Consider the following 18,665-nt stretch of genomic DNA (forward strand, 5'->3'; position numbering starts at 1 on the left):
ACATGCTTGTGGCAAGACTGGCTGATGGGATACATAGCTGGGCACTTTCGGCTGCCAGGACTGATGTCCATCATTTTACTGCCAAAGGAGACGGCAGTTCTGTAGACTGGTGGGCACTGAATTAAAGGGTGAATTAAATTCTTGTGAACGGTTACAAAATGAGTGGGGAACAAATAGAAAGTGGTGAATAGGAAGAGACAGCTAGGTGAAGTTTAGGAAAACAATGAGCACAAGTATGGAGGAATTGGGGGCAGTGGGGAGGCCACCCCCAAAGCGTGGTGGAGTTTGGGGCAGTCCTAGCCGGGGAGGAGTTTTGCAGCGCTTTCAACCATGGGCGGTTTCCTGATGGCAACACTTTAGGGAAAGTTGACCAGTGCAGTGGCCCGAGAAATTAGTACTGCGTGCGGTACAATCTGGAGCGTATGTCCGGTGCCTTGCTAAAGCAGTGTGTAGCAAGGGGGACACAAGAACATTCAGATCATTGACATTGCCCTGCTTATGGGCTACCTTTTTAGAAGTCAAAGATTGTGAACCATGACGTTGTTTAGGTCTGGGACTGCCCCCCCCCCCCCCGTAATGCTTATGTGCTAAAACTACATGGCTCTGGTCAGCTGCCTTTTTCGACATTCAGAGTATAGTTATGGCATTGTCTGCTGAAGGACGAACTGAAAAGGCAGTTGCAGGTGCAGTGATAGGGGGTCCTGGGAATGAATGCAAGGAGAGCTGGCTTTTACCACTCTTTCTTACTCTCACTTATGATCTGCTCTTCGGCCGAGGGCAGCAATACTGGAGGGAGGCGGGGAAAAGACCCCATAAGAATAGAGGCTTGCAAGCTTGAGAGGAGTTAGAATTTGTATCCCTGGGTGAAGTAGTCTTGCTGGAAGGGAGGACGCTCCGCTCTAGGTGCTGTTATTGCGTGTGATCTCTTTGCCTACCTCCTGTGGGACTAAAGTGTTGCAGTGGCTGAGAAGAAGGTTTCTTCAGTAACTGTGATGACGGACCATTCATTTATATGTTGACTCGATGTTCTATATTTCTATTCATAAATATATCAGCATAGAGAAACAGACATCAAGACTTGTGTATAATCTAATAAACGGCCTATAACAAGCCTTTCATAAGCATCTATATTGGTTATTAGTCTTATTTTTATAAACGGGGCCAGGTAAGAGCACATCACCCTCTGTATTGTTATTGCTCCAATAAATGCGACCTTTTGCTTCCAAATGTATAACAAGTGTCTGTGTTTATTAGTTGGGTAGTAAGGGGCATGGTCTGACTACCCCCAACGGTATGGGGGATGGCACCGCTATGTGGTTATATGATGTACACCCAGGGCTCTGGGAAATGATGGGGACCCTGCTGGGGCTCCCTGAAACCACTGTTGTGTTTGGGAATGGTCAAACTATCTGGGAGACAGCTGCCTAAGGCCAGGTACACCACCCCCGCCCCCAACCATCCTGGAACTCTGGCTGGACCGTTTTACAGCTTTTGCCCAGCAGAGCCCCAACAGTGTGCCAATACCTCCGTAACACAGGCCAGCCAGAGCTCCAGGACAGTCAGGGGAGGGGTTGTTTGGGGGGGGGGGGGTTTAGGTGATATCCCTGCCCTTGGAAGGCTGGCTCCCATATGGGGCGAGGTGAAACATCAGGGTAATTCAAAAGTAAGAATAGAGATTCTTTCATTCCATGACCGTTATAGCAACAGTGTTGTATCACAATACAAACAATTCTTAGGAGATATAATACAAGCTCACATCTTAAAACAATGGTTAGGATGAATGCAGGTGGGGGTAACAAACAATGTGTTACTATCTGACCCTTGGAAGAACACCCTGTCCCTACACAGGGGTGCCTATCTCTAGGCAGCATGTGGTGCAATGCCTATCTAACAGGGATGGGAGAAAAACTGTCCCTCAAATAACCAAATGTATGGGTGCCCCAACCTGCATTGGTGCTTATTTGACAAAATAAACAACTTTTTCTAAAATGGAGCAACCAACACACAACTCCTATGTTTCCTGGTGCGACAGGGCTGGTTATTGGATCACTGTCAGACACAGCTAAGGTAGCTTGCATGAGCATTTAAATAACCATGGGATTTTCTGTCCATATTTTATTCACCCTAAGGGAATTTAATTTGATCTCATGTGGAGTGGTGGATGTTAACATCTAAAAAAGGGGCAGCAGATTTATTACATCAATGCCTGTTTTTATAGAACACTATGTAAATGGCTCAGAGCTTGTAATAGACTAGTGTTGCATTTCTTATGGGATATCACCCCTCGTTATTGGGGATATCTGAGAATGGCCATGGGACCACCCTTGACCAATGGGGTCGACCGGGTTTCGATGGAGTAGGGGAATTCAAACCATCTTATTCAGGACTGTCTAATCAATTATGTAGTAAGTCTGTCTTCCAACCATGCCCAATTGTAGGGGCACGAGGTGGATAGGCTGCTCCGTCTCTTACAGGGGAGACAAAAAACAGATGTAACAGAGCAGGGTGTAAGTAAACCCAGTGCTATCTCAGAATGTAACAGCCAAGTAAGTTAATCATAGGGATTTGTAATGCAAAAAGGCAATGGGGGAGGGGGGCATAACAATTATGCATGGCTACTAACTCTGTAGCAAAACGCAACATCTAACACTCCTAGGAGGGGAGGGTGCAAGGGGGCAGGGGGAAGAGGGGTTATTGGGAGTGGGGGCCTGTGAAAGAAGAGAGGGGTTTGGGGAGTGCAGGTTGGAGAAGTACAGACCTAACCTAATTTCAACTGCCAAAAGAGAGCCCACCTGTTTTGCTTTGATATGGGGAGCCGGTCAGGCGAGTGAAAGTCAGTTTTGCATCTTGTTCTGAAAAAAGGAGACAAGACAAAGCATCCCGTAACGGGCTGTTAGTCAGTGCTATAGAGATGGGTGCTGCTGAAAACGTGTTCCATGGAGGCACAACATAAGTGCAACTCTGCACATATGTAGATTTGTAATCGGGCAGCTTACCTGCTTCGGAGGTGGAAGCGAGCTAGGTGCAGCCATCTGTTGAAAGCAGAGATCGCCTCTGTAGGCGTGTGCACCAAGGAAAATACTTCCTGGTTGCGCGACGCGGCAGGCCGGGGCTACACGCGAGAGCCAATCGCTGTGAGTCACATGTCACATGTGACGTGTTGTGATTGGCTACCAAACACTGTCAAGTGCTGGCAAGAGGGGTGGGAGTTTGAAAAAAAGTCAATGGTTGGTTGAAGCAGGAAAATTTAAAAGATGACAGTGCAAGGCACGCAGAGTAGACAGAATAAGAAATGCAACGATGTGAAAGTAAAAAATAAAAAATAAATATGAAGTAAATGAAAATTAAAAAGCCTGTCAATGTGTGGTCCTGGGTCTGCTCAAAGTGGGGGGTGGAAGAGTGAGGTGGGGGGGAAGAGAAGCAATGCACAAGCTCTGTCTATGTCAAGTCCCGAAGGGACGTCAAAAAAATGCAAGCCAACAGGAAGATGTTAGAGTGGGAGCATAAACCGGATGAAGACTCTCAAAACAATGCACAAACATATGCTGGACCCTGGCTGCAGAAAGGTAGCATAAGAGAAGACCTGTGTATTGTGGAGCCACACTATAGAGATTGATCATACCGAGTGTGACGTCCCAGTTTGTTGGTGCGCATGCGCGGGCCTCGTTATGGTCCCGCGCATGCGTGGTTGAATAAAGTGCATCCGTTGCCGCCAGGACGCAGAGCAAGCAGCATCGCGTCCCGCATGTTCTTTTGGTCCGTGTGCCTGCGTGGGCCTAGGGGCCAGATACAACAACTGGCGACGAGGCGGGATCGCTGCCACAGCATTCGCCCAACGGACGTGGGCGCACTATACACATCGGCACGCGAGTGCACGACGCGGATCGAGTGCGAACGTTTTTTTGCCTCGAGGCAGTAGCGGCCTGCAAAGGTGCTCGTGCGCTGCCACAAAGGAAATTTTTGGAACTCTTGATTGTCCCCAGAAACCTGGGGACAATCCAAAAAAAAAAGCCGGACACAAGGCTAGAGCGGCTGACCACAGCAGAAGGTACGTCGAAGAGCACACCAGCCAGGTTTGCGGCCTCTAGCACCCCGAGAGGTGCCTGTGCGACCTGTGAAGATGACAAGCAGCGAGGATGAAACGGAAGTGGCGACGAGTGGTGAGGACACAACAGGGATCGCTGCTGCCCATGCAGGAGTTTGACATGTCAGGGCCCCCGTCCAAGCTGGGACCCAGGTGGCTCCTATGTGTAAAGAAGTTGGAAATGTACTTTACTGCGACTGGGACCTCGAATGACGACGCAAAAAGGGCGACCCTTCTATATTCAGCTGGCCTGGACGTTATGCGCATCTATGAATCACTCGCCCTACCAGTGGTAACGTATGACACTGTCAAGACTGCGCTTGAAAACCATTTCATCCCACAGTCAAATGTTGACTACGAAAGGTTCCTATTCTGCAGAGAGAAGCAAAGGGAAGAAGAATCTCTCGATCAATTCTGTGCCAGACTGCGATTGATAGCCAGCACGTGTCGCTGGGGCAACGATGAGCTGATAAGGAACCAGGTGCTCCAGGGCTGCAGCTCGGGCAAATTGCGGTGGCAAGTGCTGAGGGAGCCGAGGTGGTCACTGCAGCAGATACTAGACAGTGGAAGGACATATGAGCTAGCGGAATCCAGAGGTGCTAGCATGGACGCGGCAGTCAGACCGAATGCAAGGGAGGAGGCTTTTGCCGTTTCCAAAAGAACAAAGCTGAAGGAGAAGTGGGCCCCGAAGGCATCAGAGAACAGGCATCTGTCCACGCCTGGGTTGACTTGTCCAGATTGCCGATATGACCTGCCACATGCAAAGGAGTGCCCCGCCAAGACGAGTTCGTGCGGACGGTGCAATGGACTAGGGCACTAGGCTCGCATGTGCCGCGCAGCGGCCCCTGTACCCACCCAGAGAGGCCCCGCGAGAATGAGAGGCGGCGGGTTCAGAAGGCAACGCAGCATTGCAGCCCTCGAACAGGAGATATGGAGGATACAACTCACAGAGGAAGAGGAAGTAGAGGAGGAGGACGAAGAAGAGGTGTTCTTCATCTCTAACATTGCCTCGGAAAACAAACGGAGGAGGCAACCCAGGTGTGTGGTGGATATATTGGGTGTGCCGACTCAGATACTCATAGACACAGGAGCCTCTGTGTGCGTGCTGGCAGAGGAAGATTACCTGAAACTTCCAGGCCCACCGGCACTGGACAAGTCCATGGCGAAGATATTTACTTTTGGAGGAGACACCCCACTGCCACTCAAGGGTGTGTTCGTGTCACCTGTGTCGAAGGGGGATAGTACCATCAAGGCAAAGTTCTTTGTCACAGACGTGAGCCCTCACTCGCTTCTCAGTTGCGCGGAGTCGGAGGCCCTCAATTTGGTTCATTTTGCGTATGGTGTATACCAGATAGACATTGAGACACTATTGGACAGGTTCTCGGGCATCTTCGAGGGCATAGGGAAACTTAAAGCACCCCCAGTGCGCCTGCATATCGACGAGTCCATCAGACCGACAGCCCTCAAGCAGCGCAGGATCCCGTTCCACCTAAGGGAAAAGGTGGAGGAGGAACTCCGGTCACTAGTAGAGACGGACATCATTGAGAGAGTGGAGGGGCCGACGCCCTGGGTGTCCCCAATAGTGGTGGCCCCCAAGCCAAAACACCCTGGGGCAGTGAGGATCTGCGTGGACATGCGCCTCCCAAACGCTGCAATTAAGAGGGAGAGGCACATTACACCCACACTAGATGACATTATCGGAGAGCTTCAGGGGGCGAGAGTATTCTCGAAGTTGGACCTACGAGCGGGCTACCATCAGCTGGAACTGCACCCAGACTCCAGGTTCATAACTACTTTTACGACGCATGACGGCCTCTTCCAATTCAAACGGCTGAGCTTCGGCATCTCATCGGCCGCCGACGTTTTCCAGAACACCATTAGAGGGGCTTTGGCTGGCCTAAAAGGGGTGCTTAACATGAGCGATGACATTTTAGTCTTTGCGGACTCCGAACGGGAGCACATGAAGAGGTTGGAGGACACGCTCCTGAGGCTGAAGAACTTAGGGCTCACCCTTCATCGACAAAAATGCGAGTTCTTCAAGGACCGTATTGGTTTCTTTGGGTTCATCTTCCACGCGGCCGGTGTGTCGCCCGACCCAGCCAAAGTGAAGGACATTAAGGAAGCCGCCCCCCCGCAGTCCCCTACGGAAGTGAGGAGCTTGTTGGGGATGGTGACCTATTGTGGGTGTTTCATCAAGGGGCTAGCGTCGCTGGCGGAACCACTCAGAGTGCTAACGAGGAACAACGCTGTGTGGAAATGGGGAGCCAGTGAACAGGAGGCATTCCAGAATCTGAAAAAATGCCCTATCCGATGGGGACACCATGGCATACTTCAACCCCAAAGTGGAATCAGAGGTGGTGGTTGACGCGAGTCCAGTGGGAGTAGGGGCAGTGCTACTGCAACCTGACGAACGTGGGGACATGCGCCCCATCGCCTATGCGAGTAAGTGCTTTTCGGACACGGAAATGAGATACTCACAGATTGAACGGGAAGCGTTAGCCATCCTGTGGGGCTGTCGCCATTTCCGGTTGTACATACTGGGCAAACCTGTCGTGGTGGTAACTGACCACAAGCCGCTCCTGCCCATACTGGCTGGGGGGGTCGTCCAAGCCGCCCCCCAGGATCGAAAGGTGGATGCTAGCCCTGATGGAGTACGGGGTGAAACTCGTATACCGACCAGGCACGAACAACCCGGCCGACTACCTGTCGCGCCACCCCAGCAAGGAGAACTCTGTCACCGACATTGGGGCGAATGAGTGCCATGGGCTTTTGTGTCAGGTGGTGGAAGGGTCTCTTCCGATGGCAATATCGAGACTTGAGATGGCAACGGAATGCTCCAAGGACGAGATGTTTACCATTGTCAAGAATGCCGTGAGGAGCGGCGAATGGAGGGAAGTGCTTCACGACAACTCCCGCCGTCAAGCGGAGGCTCAGAGCGACCGCCGAGCGCTCTGGAAGGTGAAGGATGAACTCTCGGTCGCGGACGATGGGCTTATACTTCGAGGGCGGCAAATCGTCATCCCACGGGCACTGAGGTCAAAGGTCCTTGAACTAGCCCACATCGGCCATCAGGGGATTGTCAAAATGAAGGCTCGGCTGAGACACAAAGTATGGTTCCCGGACTTGGAGGGGCGAGTGGAGAGTTTCATGAGGAGGTGTATCGCATGTCAAGCAGCAGCCCCGGGAGACAGAGCTCCGCCGATAAGGTCGATGGAGCGTAGCTGCAGACCATGGGAAACTGCCCATGTAGATTTTGGCTCGACTGGTCGGGGAATGTACTTTCTGGTGGCAGTGGACCAATGGTCCAGGTACCCCGAGGTGGAGGTGGTACAGTCGACGGCGACAGAGTTCGCAACAAAGGCATTAGATAAAATGTTTGCCACCCATGGATTTCCAGACCTCCTGTGCTCGGACAATGGGCCACCGTTCACAGGCAGCCAATTTGCAACTTACCTCCGAGAAAGGGGGATCCGGCATCGCAGGGTGTCCCCGCTCTGGCCGCGGGCCAACGGCGAGGCTGAGAGAATGATGCGGACTCTTAACAAGGTCCTGAGGATCTCCGCCTGTGGCGGTGAAGACCTGGAGAGGAAGCTCGTGGAGTTTCTGAGAGAATACCGCACGACGCCCCACCAGTCCACGAGAGTGGCTCCAGCCGAGGCACTATTTTGGCGATGCCCGAGGGGAATGCTACCGGAAGAGGACGGCCGTCTGCCCGGAGTAATAGACAATGATGGTGTCAGGGAAGAACGGGCCAGGCGCAACGACAAAGAAAGTGAAAGAAGGGGTCTGCAAGAAAAGGAGGTGCGAGTGGGGGACACAGTGTTGGTCAGGAACAGGCACCCCGAGGGGAAGTTGTCCCTGCCCTTCGAGCCGCGCCCGTGGAAGGTAACGCATGTTAAGGGCACCATGGTGACGGTAGCCTGCGACCGAGGAACAGTCACGCGCAACCGGTCGTTCTTCAAACGCATTGAAAGACCGACTGAAAATGGGACATCAGAGGAAGGCGTAGGGCAGGATGGTCCGCCAGGAGATCAGGAGGGTGAGCAGGGCAGGGACTCCCCGAGACCTGAACGTGAGGATTCGACTCCACCTCCCGCATCACCAAGGTACCCGATCCGCCGCGAGCGGCGATTGCCCGGGCATCTCAAGGACTATGTCCTGGACTCATGTGACTGAGCTGAGCGATGCAAGGTGAGACTCTCAGGTGCTCATATGTCCGCCCACCCGGGTACCCGGCGTGCGGGGGGGAGGCACGCCTAGCTGTTTAATTTGTTTTGGTTAAAGTTAAAAAGGGATGTGATGTCCCAGTTTGTTGGTGCGCATGCGCGGGCCTCGTTATGGTCCCGCGCATGCGTGGTTGAATAAAGTACGTCCGTGCGGCAGTTGCCGCCGGGATGCGGAGCAAGCAGCATCGCGTCCCGCATGTTCTTTTGGTCCGTGTCTGTGTGCGTGTGCCTGCGTGGGCCTAGGGGCCAGATACAACACAGAGCAGTGAATGCAGTGTGCCTAAAGCACTGAGATGTCTGCTAATAGAGAAGTGCAGATCCATCGCTGGTCAGATGGTAAAGTACTGACTGGTTCCCAGAGCGAGGCAATGGGGGGGGAGGGAGGAAGGGGGGAAAGGGGGAAAGGAGGAAAGGGACAGAGGGGGAACGGGGGTGGGTGGGTTGTTGTGGATTGGGTTTGTTTATGGTTTGAGTGGATGTAATCATTGAGAGACTGAGTTCTTGCCACTGAATGCATTTGTGTAAACCTTGGTGGCAGGTATCCAATTTGAAATTCCACTTCTGTTCAAGCCTGAACAAAATATCGTGGAAATTGCCCCCTCGTGTAGGTGGTTTGACTTTTTCTAGAATAGTCCATTCAAAACTATATGCTGTGTGCCACTTGGCTACAAAATGAGACACCAGGGGAGCAGTTATCTTCCCTGTCTAATACAGGACCGATGTTTGATCCTCCTTGTTTTGGCTGCTCATGCTGTCATTCCTATATATCTTAACCCACATGGGCATGTGATCATATATATGACACCTCTGCTATTGAAGTTAGTAAAGAACTTTTGCAGCCAAGGAGTGTGCCAGCCTATTTCGGTGATCGTGGTTCTTCTGGTTTGTGCACACATGGAGCATTTACCACAGGGTGAGTGTCCTGTTGGTGGATTAAAGTTCCATAAGGTGGCCTGTGTCGGGGCTGATTGGTTGGATAAGCGGAGACTTTTGACCAATTTGTCCCTCACATTTGATCACCTCTTAAGTGCAAAATGGGATTCAGGTAAAACGTACGCCCCAGTGTTAAAAACAGGTCATAGGGGCTGACAGTTTGATTTCGAAAGACTGCTCGGAGCAATCTACAAGTGGTCGTTCTGTGAAGAAATCGATTTTACAAAATTGATTTCTTCACTTAGTACCCTTGTCCAAACAACCATAGGAACATCTGGTATTGAAGCAAACCCTCTAACCGGGAGTCTTTCACTGGGGTTAGTTTGGCTTAAACCTAATGAGAGAGAATCAACTGTTTCTTTAATCAATAAGGCTATCCATTGGCTCAAAACGAAAATTAATTTGCCCAAGATAAATCCATTCTAATGCCCAGATGAACTGCATTGGTAGGTAATGCAACAAAACATTAATCTGGGGTCTGGGTCACCATCAGCTTTTGAAATATGGTTTAGTCCAGTCTACTAAAAGGAAAGCTAGGATTTGCCCGTTGTCAATTTTATAGTACCAACCCTTCTTGTCTAGCAAATCCCCCCCCCCCCGTCCACAGGAAACCCAACAGCATCCTATCAGAGGGTAACCCCACTCACATGATTGCATGTGGAAGACAATAACTCCCACTGCAAATTAGGCACATAACTGCCAAAATCTCATAAAGACCCCAATGAGGGGAGACCCTGTAGTGTTGGTATTTTGACAGACAACTGATTCCAAGTGCTAACAGCATTGACTACCTGAGGATAATTCTAAAAGCTGTGCAATCTATTTTAATGGCATGAAGGTTACAGAAAGGCTACAAGGGTATTGACAGGTATTCCATTTTGACAACATGGAAACTTGCAGGACAATTTGAAAGATTGATAAATCGGGATGATCTCCATAAACTACAATTGTATGATGATTCTCCTGGTGGAAATATGGGCCTTGGACCCTATAGGGCTATATGGCTACGCCACATTCCAAATTGTGCCCTACCTCATTAGTGAAAGTTTTGTGGGAAGCTGCATTAATCCCATTACAACATACCACACAAAATGTCCAGTTAACCAAAGAGAGCCCCCTGCTATATATAGTCAACTTTTACAACAGGGTCTGCAATGATGCTGTGGAATCCACACTTGCCAATTTAAAATGAACTATGGACCATCGTTTGACTCAGTCATCAGGAAAAAAAACCTTGTTTTATACAGGTCGGGCGGGCGGAATTTCAATCTCAAAATAATTAACAGGCTGCTTGAAAAACGAGGACTCAATGTTTGATATCCCATTGATGTGCATGTTGGATCCCTGTACCTGGGCGAAGGGAATTAAACTCTACCACTGGCCACATGGTGTGAGATTACAATCAATGTTCGCCACCAGAGTGATAGACCTAACCACTACATATTTAGAAATCAAGTTAAATCAATACTAGATTAACTGTGCATCACCCCCAAGTATTTGGAAGTCCATTAAGAGATTCAAAGTAGGTTTGGCTCTAGTAGCGCACCATTGGAATTTGGACGAAGGTATAGGAAGTCCGGATTTAGTCATATTTCTTATGACCAATAATGTCGTAAGCTTCAAACGGAATAGAATTAGATGGGATGCTGCCATTGTTAAAAAAAAAAAAAGGAATTATAGGTAGTTTGCTGGCTTCTATTTTAACTCAAGGCTGTGGTGCCGAAAGGGTTTTGCAACATCAGCGTTTAATCCAGATTATCTCCTCCAGCTTTGTCAGATATAGACGCATCACGGAATGAGGATGGCCATCTGGTTTAATAAGGAATGTAAGGGAACTAAAGCAGCTCATGAATGCGCTAAGCTCGCCCCCACTCCCCTAGACAAGAAATGTGTTTGCAGGCAAATCTCCTTCAAAGAAAAGATGCAGAGAAAAGTGCTATTTTAAAAACAAAGATGTAAACTGTGGTTTGTGCACAGGATTTGAAAAACACATGCACAATCAAGGTGCAGTATTTTCAAGTCCCCTCACATCACAATACAGTGACAAGGCCGAAATGAACATCTCAAGTACACAAAAATATCCTGCAATTCATATTAAAATGGAGAACTGCTTAATCCAAGGAAGAAAAAGCAATTTAAAGTGACAGCAAAAAACATTTGGCCTTGCATTGTCTACTGCTGTTTATTTTCCCTTGCAGAATTCAGGGATTGTGGTTATGAAACCTACAGATGATGAAATGTGGACCTTTTGATAGGCCAGAGCAATGGATAAACTGCTGTTTATTTGGGGCAAAAAAATATAGGGACATAGAACAATGTCATTTTAAAAGTGACAGCCAACCAAAAGAGAAAGCAACCTGAATCCACCGTCGGCTATAGATTTGATTTCTGACATATGGTATGTTGTTGAATTCAGCTCCACCAGCAATGATATATTAAGACAGATCCTGTGTTTTCTCAAGCAGTTAGAATTCCTGTGGTTTGAGCCATAATGATTTGATGGCAGTATCTGGGACTCGGTCGAACTTGTTATCAATTCTAAAGCAGTGTTTTTATGCCCTGCATCTGTGTATGTTGAGGTTCAGATAATGGGGTTCACCTTGACCAGTGGATCTGTTTTTCCTAATCTGCTTTTTCAATCTCCCATACCCCTCTCCTTGAGGAAGGAACTGACCTCTGAGAAGAACAAAAAGGGAAGGTTATTTAAGATCCCCAGACTGTGGACACTGTGAAGAACTTCGAAAGACAGTATTATGTCCAGGCATAAATCATGAATACAATTAGCCTTAAACTTACAATAAAAACACCAGATAGATGCCCCATTATTGAGACTCAACTGCAGATGCACTGTCATGTTTGGTTTAAAAAAATAAAATAATTGGGAGAAAAAGCATTGGTTTCACATTTCTAGTGCAATCTCCCAAATGGAATGTTGCAGCAAGTGAATTCTTTATGTTGAGCATTCAGTTTGAAAATAAGTATCAGATTTACTGAACAACAATTTTTCATATGTGATTATTTATGCAAATTAGCCAAATATGTGTTTTGAAGTGCAAAAATGGCACAAGCCAGTAAGTCATATGTCATTGCGAGCCCAATAAATGTAGGAGTGAGTTAAATGGAAACATCTGTAGCTTGGTAACCATTTATGATGAAAATTGCATGATTTGTGCCAGAGAGAGTAATCTGGTGAGCTGATTAGTAAAGTGGTCCATATGTGTGGAATTTACTATTTCAGAATGTTACAATGTTTAATGTAAAATCTCTGAAATGTCATATTAAATGGAAGGGAAACTGATTGTAGTTACTCCATAAGACTGCTCTCTTCATTAGTATGCCCAATGACCGTAGAGAGGTACCTCAGCTGTGATCCCACTTTTGAAAAGCTGTCTAATCACATACATTGACCATTTAGCAGGGGTAAGTATAGACCCCTCAGAGGTGGGGTTTTCAGTCTATGAAATATTCAACACGCACTAGGGCAACACACTGACTGATTTGCTCACTCACTGATTGAGAGGAAGTAGAATGTTTGATAAAACACACCAAATTAATGAAGGCATTTCTATCCTTTTGGAGCCATTGAGGGATTATCAGCAAGAGACTGTAAGTGAGGCCTACCAGGAGTTAAAACCTCAAGCCTTCAGTGGAAGAAATGGCACACAATTGGTGCAGGAAAGCTGATCCCATCTTGCAGACTGAATACCCACCTGTTGCAAGAGTTGGAAAATGTAACTAGTCCTCCTACCTGTGATACACCCAAATGCAATTCATATGCAAGTATGATGAAAGGGGGAAATAATCCTGAGGGGGTGATATTATAAAGGGAATTCGATTAAATCCTTGCCCTGATATTTGTAAGTTATGGGGGCAGGGCTGCATTAATTGACTGTGCATCCTGGGAAATATTTCATAAGTGAATGTGATTGTTGAATTAAAGAAATGATGAAATGGATCCTATTAAGTGTTTACGGGGAGATGCCTTGACACCTACTCTGTGCAATGTACAAACACAGACCAGTGTAGGACATCTCACTGTGTGCATACCAAGGCACAAACAATAATGGAGGTCACTTCCTGGATATACCATATAGTAGAATAGTGTTAATGCTATGTTGTTCCAGGCAAAAGGATGATGCCTCACTGCACAATTCTGCATTTTTAAGCTGCCCATTGAAAGTGGGTTTACATACCTAAAAGGGCACAATTTGGTTGCAATTGAATTGTATAGAAAGTTGCTGAAATTCTGACTTATATATTGAAATAGGGTGGTGGTATTTTCAATATAGGTGAAGTAGAGGGAACTGGATAGGCAGGGATACGTTAAACTAATATTTGTGTTTTTTTGCAATAAGTGAAGATTCCTACTGGACTCCATCCATTGGTGCTCCAGGTGAAATAAATGTGTATATATCTATGGTGATGTGTGTTGCAAAAGTCTCTATTTACATAACTGTAGCTTTGAAAACTGAGGTCACTAGTGTGGTTATTTTTCATTGTTGGAATTTCATGGATGTATAACATTATCTTTAAATTGATTATATTTCGTTAATAAATATACCTTCTGTGCAACCCTGTGTGTTTCTTGTCCTGAAAGGAGAGGGAAGCTGTAAGGAATCAATGTTATTAAATTGAAGTTTCCAGAACTTTATTGAATAAAGGAAATGTGTGTGTGCCTGGTTTGGGGAGGGTGCAAACATTCCCTGAATTAGGATGTTCACTTGTGCTTAGAAATGGAAAAGAAAATTACCTGGGATTCCACCTTAAGGGACAGGTCATTGCACGCAAGTGATATGCTTATGAAGTAAATAACACCTTTTTGTAGATTACCTTTAACTTTCATACATCACTAAATCGCAGCTGATAATATGTACATAGCTATAGTAATGTTGAGGAAAGAGTATTTCTACCCTTGTTTTCCCCATCATGAATCCTTTATTACCAGCATGCAAAGAAATGTGAGACTAGAATGACCTCTACTGGTTTTTAAACACACTTTCATGGCTGAAAGAAAATAAATAAAATGTGTGGTATAATCGCCTGCTTGTCCTTATTATGCACAGCATCTTTATGTACACTTCCCATTTCGAATCATGACCATCGCCACCACCTTTTGTTAGCCAGTAGTAACTCTCAATCACTTGCTCAAATCTTTGCGGGCACTTCTAAGCTTTGAAGTTTCCTTTGTGAGTGTAGATGCAGTATTTTGCTACTCAGACATTCACTTTAATTAGGTCTGGGGTGGGCACTAGTGCAGGCAATTGCTTGCTTCTGAATCCATGGTAAACATGCCCAATTTCAACACTCAATTGATATGTTTAAAAAAATAAATACAGCCAATACTAATGGTATGCTTTTTTGATCCAATCAACGTTCTAGAGCAAATGCTATGTTTAGAACTAACCTATGCAATGAAACACGATGTGAATACGGTTGTCACCTTCTAAAACTAGCAATACTGCAGTCGTGTTTTACCCACAAATGTAGAATGGTACATAGATGGGTTGTAAAGCTACTTTGTCCCAAGGATGCACTTTCTGAGTGCAAAGTAAGACTTCTACTGTGCTTTTAGTAGTAACTAGCCACCACAACATGCTCTAACACAATAACAAAATGGATTTGAATGTGCAGGATGTCTTAAAATACATTGACCTATTTAGCCAATGCATGTTTGACTGTTGATAAATTCTGACATGCAATGATTATTGGCTGCTTCTGTTTTGTGCTAGTTCTTTCTTCTGCTTCTTTCACTTTATAAGCGCATTGACATGCCAGATTATTTATATATATATATATATATATCAATCGGGTTACATACACATCACTCAAAGGAGCTTAAAACCCACCCAAACAAGATATCCACAAATTAGCTTGTATCTATCTTGACTTTCACTTTCCAGTCTCTGACAACTCCCAGTCTATTAATCTAGTGAGTAACAACCCCACCTTCGCAATTTGAGACAATCTAGTTTAAAATAAATGTTTTAATAACTAAAATGGAGTAAATAATGTGACAGGAAGCTTGTTCCCCACTTGAATTAGAATGGCACTATACCCACACCTGAGTCTTCAACAAGTCTGTTTTGAATTCTCTTAACATATACACACAAATTATCCTTTGAATTGGCATCAGGATTTAAAGCAGAAAATGGTCTACTTTAAATGGACATCCATTTCAAAATTAAGAGGCAGGGTTATTCCCTGCAAATAATTTACTGAAATTACAATTCCAGAAAGTGATTCTCTAATTCAAATCTAAAATGTTAACAATGTCTGACACAACGTTATGCTTCTAGAATAGTCAGGTCTATTTTGACATCTGTTGAACTTTTGGGTTATTTCAAATAATTGTAAAGGCTCTTGTTTTTTTAGAATGTGGTGACAGAGGGACCTGACTCAGTATTTTCAAAGACTCTCACAACCCCCCAGTTAAATGTGTAAGCAGTAGATGTACTACCTAGCCCAAAAGACAACCTACATTGCAGGAGAAAGCCCTACAATGACTAAGCCAGCAAAGTTTCAATTTGTACTACCTAGCCCAAAAGACAACCTACATTGCAGGAGAAAGCCCTACAATGACTAAGCCGTCAAAGTTTCAATTTGTACTACCTAGCCCAAAAGACAACCTACATTGCAGGAGAAAGCCCTACAATGACTAAGCCAGCAAAGTTTCAATTTTTGTTATAAATCAGAAATCACTGTACTCTCCCTTTCAGCAATATAGTTTTTAAACATGTCGCACACACTCTGTTACATTATACCTTGGATTTAATGAAATCTTGGGACTTGGACCTAGATCTGAGCTTAGTATATTGACTTTTTGCTTGGCTATCAAATGTCCAGGACAGGTAGGGACACTGACTTGCCTTGGGCATCTCTGCAAGTTATGTTCAAACTTTGTGCATCTTCTCCCAAAATTCCCCACAGGGAATCTGATCCTGCCTTGGGTAAAGGCCTCTGTAGTCGGTCCAGTGTACGGAAGGGTGCTTAAAGGAGACTTCCCCATACAGCTGGAATCCAAATCTGCCACTCTCCTATTAGACAGGCTTGTTTTATCCATTACCCTTGACATATTCCCTTCATCTGTTGTATTCGAGCTTAAAATGCCCAGTAATCTCCACCCATAATTATAAATTAGTACAGCTGGGCCCTGTTGGTCAGTGTATTGGATTGGGACTCCAGACCCATGGGAAAATGTTCTCACATTGTTGTTTTGCTATTGTTCTCTCATACAAAGTCTGGCTATAGAAGTGTGTGTCTTAAATCCTAATTACCCCAGTTCTCCCCGAGGCATTTGAAATCACTGAATTACAGATTTTAGGGAGAAATGGTGCCCAATTTTAAAAACATAAGTTGTGTATCCACAACTCATACATTCATATTTTCACAAATCTCTCATTGGATACATTGTGTTCAATTCATCCCATCACTAAAAAATGTAATGTTGCAAAATTGTGATTTTCATATTTTAATTTCAAAAATTCACTCAGTGCTAATGTTCATATATAAATTGATGTGGCATATGGTAACATTTGTATGGATGCAAATTTTGCAATGGGACAGTGTGAGGCAGATATGACATCTTGATTAGGTTCTGCGTTTAAGCAACTTCAATTTGACTTTTAACATTTACTAGCCTCAGGCTGAGATGGTTTCAATCCATCTGAAACTTTTCCCCATTAACCTTCTCTGAGAAGACGTATAATTAAGGGATAATGCTGCACTTGTGAAACTATTTTAAACTTCAGGGCTTGTTCTTAGTGACCTGGGGTTTCACCAAATGTCATAGACCTGTTTGGTCAGGTCTTCCAGCCATAGTCAGTAAACACTTCAGCATATGCAGTCAAGCAGAGGGATGATATTCTACAAACAGACCATGTTTATTTAATTTAATTTGTGTATGCGTGAGGCCATCTGTGTGTCTTTTCTTCTCCATTCGTAGGCAATGGGCTGTTCAATTCATATTGACCTGTGTCGTGAAGATGCCTAGGCATCAATTTAGCTTTAAAAGATCTTGGCCCTGAAAAGTCCCAGTGGAACAGATAGGTTGGTGAATACTGCACCCAATAATGGAAATAGTCAACGGAAATGGCAATTATTAACAATCCATATAAAGGACGGGCAGCAATAAGCACTGAAGTCTCCAAAGCTCTCACTTCTCCAATACAAAACAGTTGATTATAAGGCAAGACTATCACAACTGATGTCTGCAATCATGGTTACAAAAACCTATGGGGTGAAGTTATTGGTTGGGGGAATTATCTACATATAGGATACATATGAGGTAGTGTTTTCATTGGCTAGAACTATCTGATGGCCCCACCTTGGACCCCCCGTAAATTGATACAAGTGAAAAATGATATTTGCTTAGCTACAGGTAATTGGCTTATGCAACAATTGTATGGCAGCCTTATTTTGAGCTATGATTGGTTTGGCATTGGTCATACCAATCTTAAACATTTAGCAGGTCATCGGTACATGAGCAGAAATAATGCCAGGAGGAGTGACATAGAAGAGCTGCCTCTTCTAATTAAATTAGACATCATCCCTGATTTCCTAGGCCACATGCCAGGGTATCTAGTGTTGTTCTTGACCTTGTCTAGCATCTCTCATTCTGGGAGTCTGGGGAGTAAAGGCAGGTGTCCATCAGTGTGTGGAGTTATTGAATGGACACACTTCTCCAATTATGTCACGTGTGTAACCATGTTTTGAATTATTCTACTTGTCTTTATAAGGATTTGATCTCACATTGACACGGGTGCTATTCCTCTCGCTGGCCACTGGAGACTTGGTCGAGCTACTCACCATGCAGTATTGAGCTCCTGATTAATGGGCACATGGCATTGAAAGGCTGTTATTCTTGTACCTAATCTAAGAGAAATATGCCTAACGTTTGGGAATTGTTAACATCTTTTCTTCTCTCAGCCATCCAAACCTCCCTTTTCACAGTAACCTTGGAGTGGGCTGTGCAGCCACTGTGTGGCCTACACAGGTCTGTATTTTAGCTATGTTCAGCTCTTTGAATCTGCCTGCAGTTTAGAGGCTTCTTTGAGAATTCTTCAAGGCTTCCCATTCACTCAAACATGGTTTTGCTGTCCGCTTTTTGTGTTGGAAACTGAAAAGCGGCCTGAGCTTGGGGAAGGGAAACCTGAGAGGTCCAGCCAAGTTGTAGGCTTATTGTTTTGCAGTGTTGAAAGGATTGAAGCTTGGGGAAGGCAATCCTGGGAAGCTTCAAGAGGAACTGTTATATTTCTTCTGTGGTTTTTGGAATTTGAACAAGTTGAAGCTTGGGGAAGGGAGCCCCAAGGAACCAAGGACGCTAAAAGTATTTGAGATTATTGCAAGGGCTCTGTGGAGAAGGTCTTACAAAGAGCCCTTTTTGATTGAACTCATCTTTGTGACATTGACCAGGCTACACCTGG

The sequence above is a fragment of the Ambystoma mexicanum genome, chromosome 1p (assembly GCF_040938575.1).
Source record: "Ambystoma mexicanum isolate Mex_15411 chromosome 1p, UKY_AmexF1_1, whole genome shotgun sequence".
NCBI classification, from domain to species: domain Eukaryota; kingdom Metazoa; phylum Chordata; class Amphibia; order Caudata; family Ambystomatidae; genus Ambystoma; species Ambystoma mexicanum.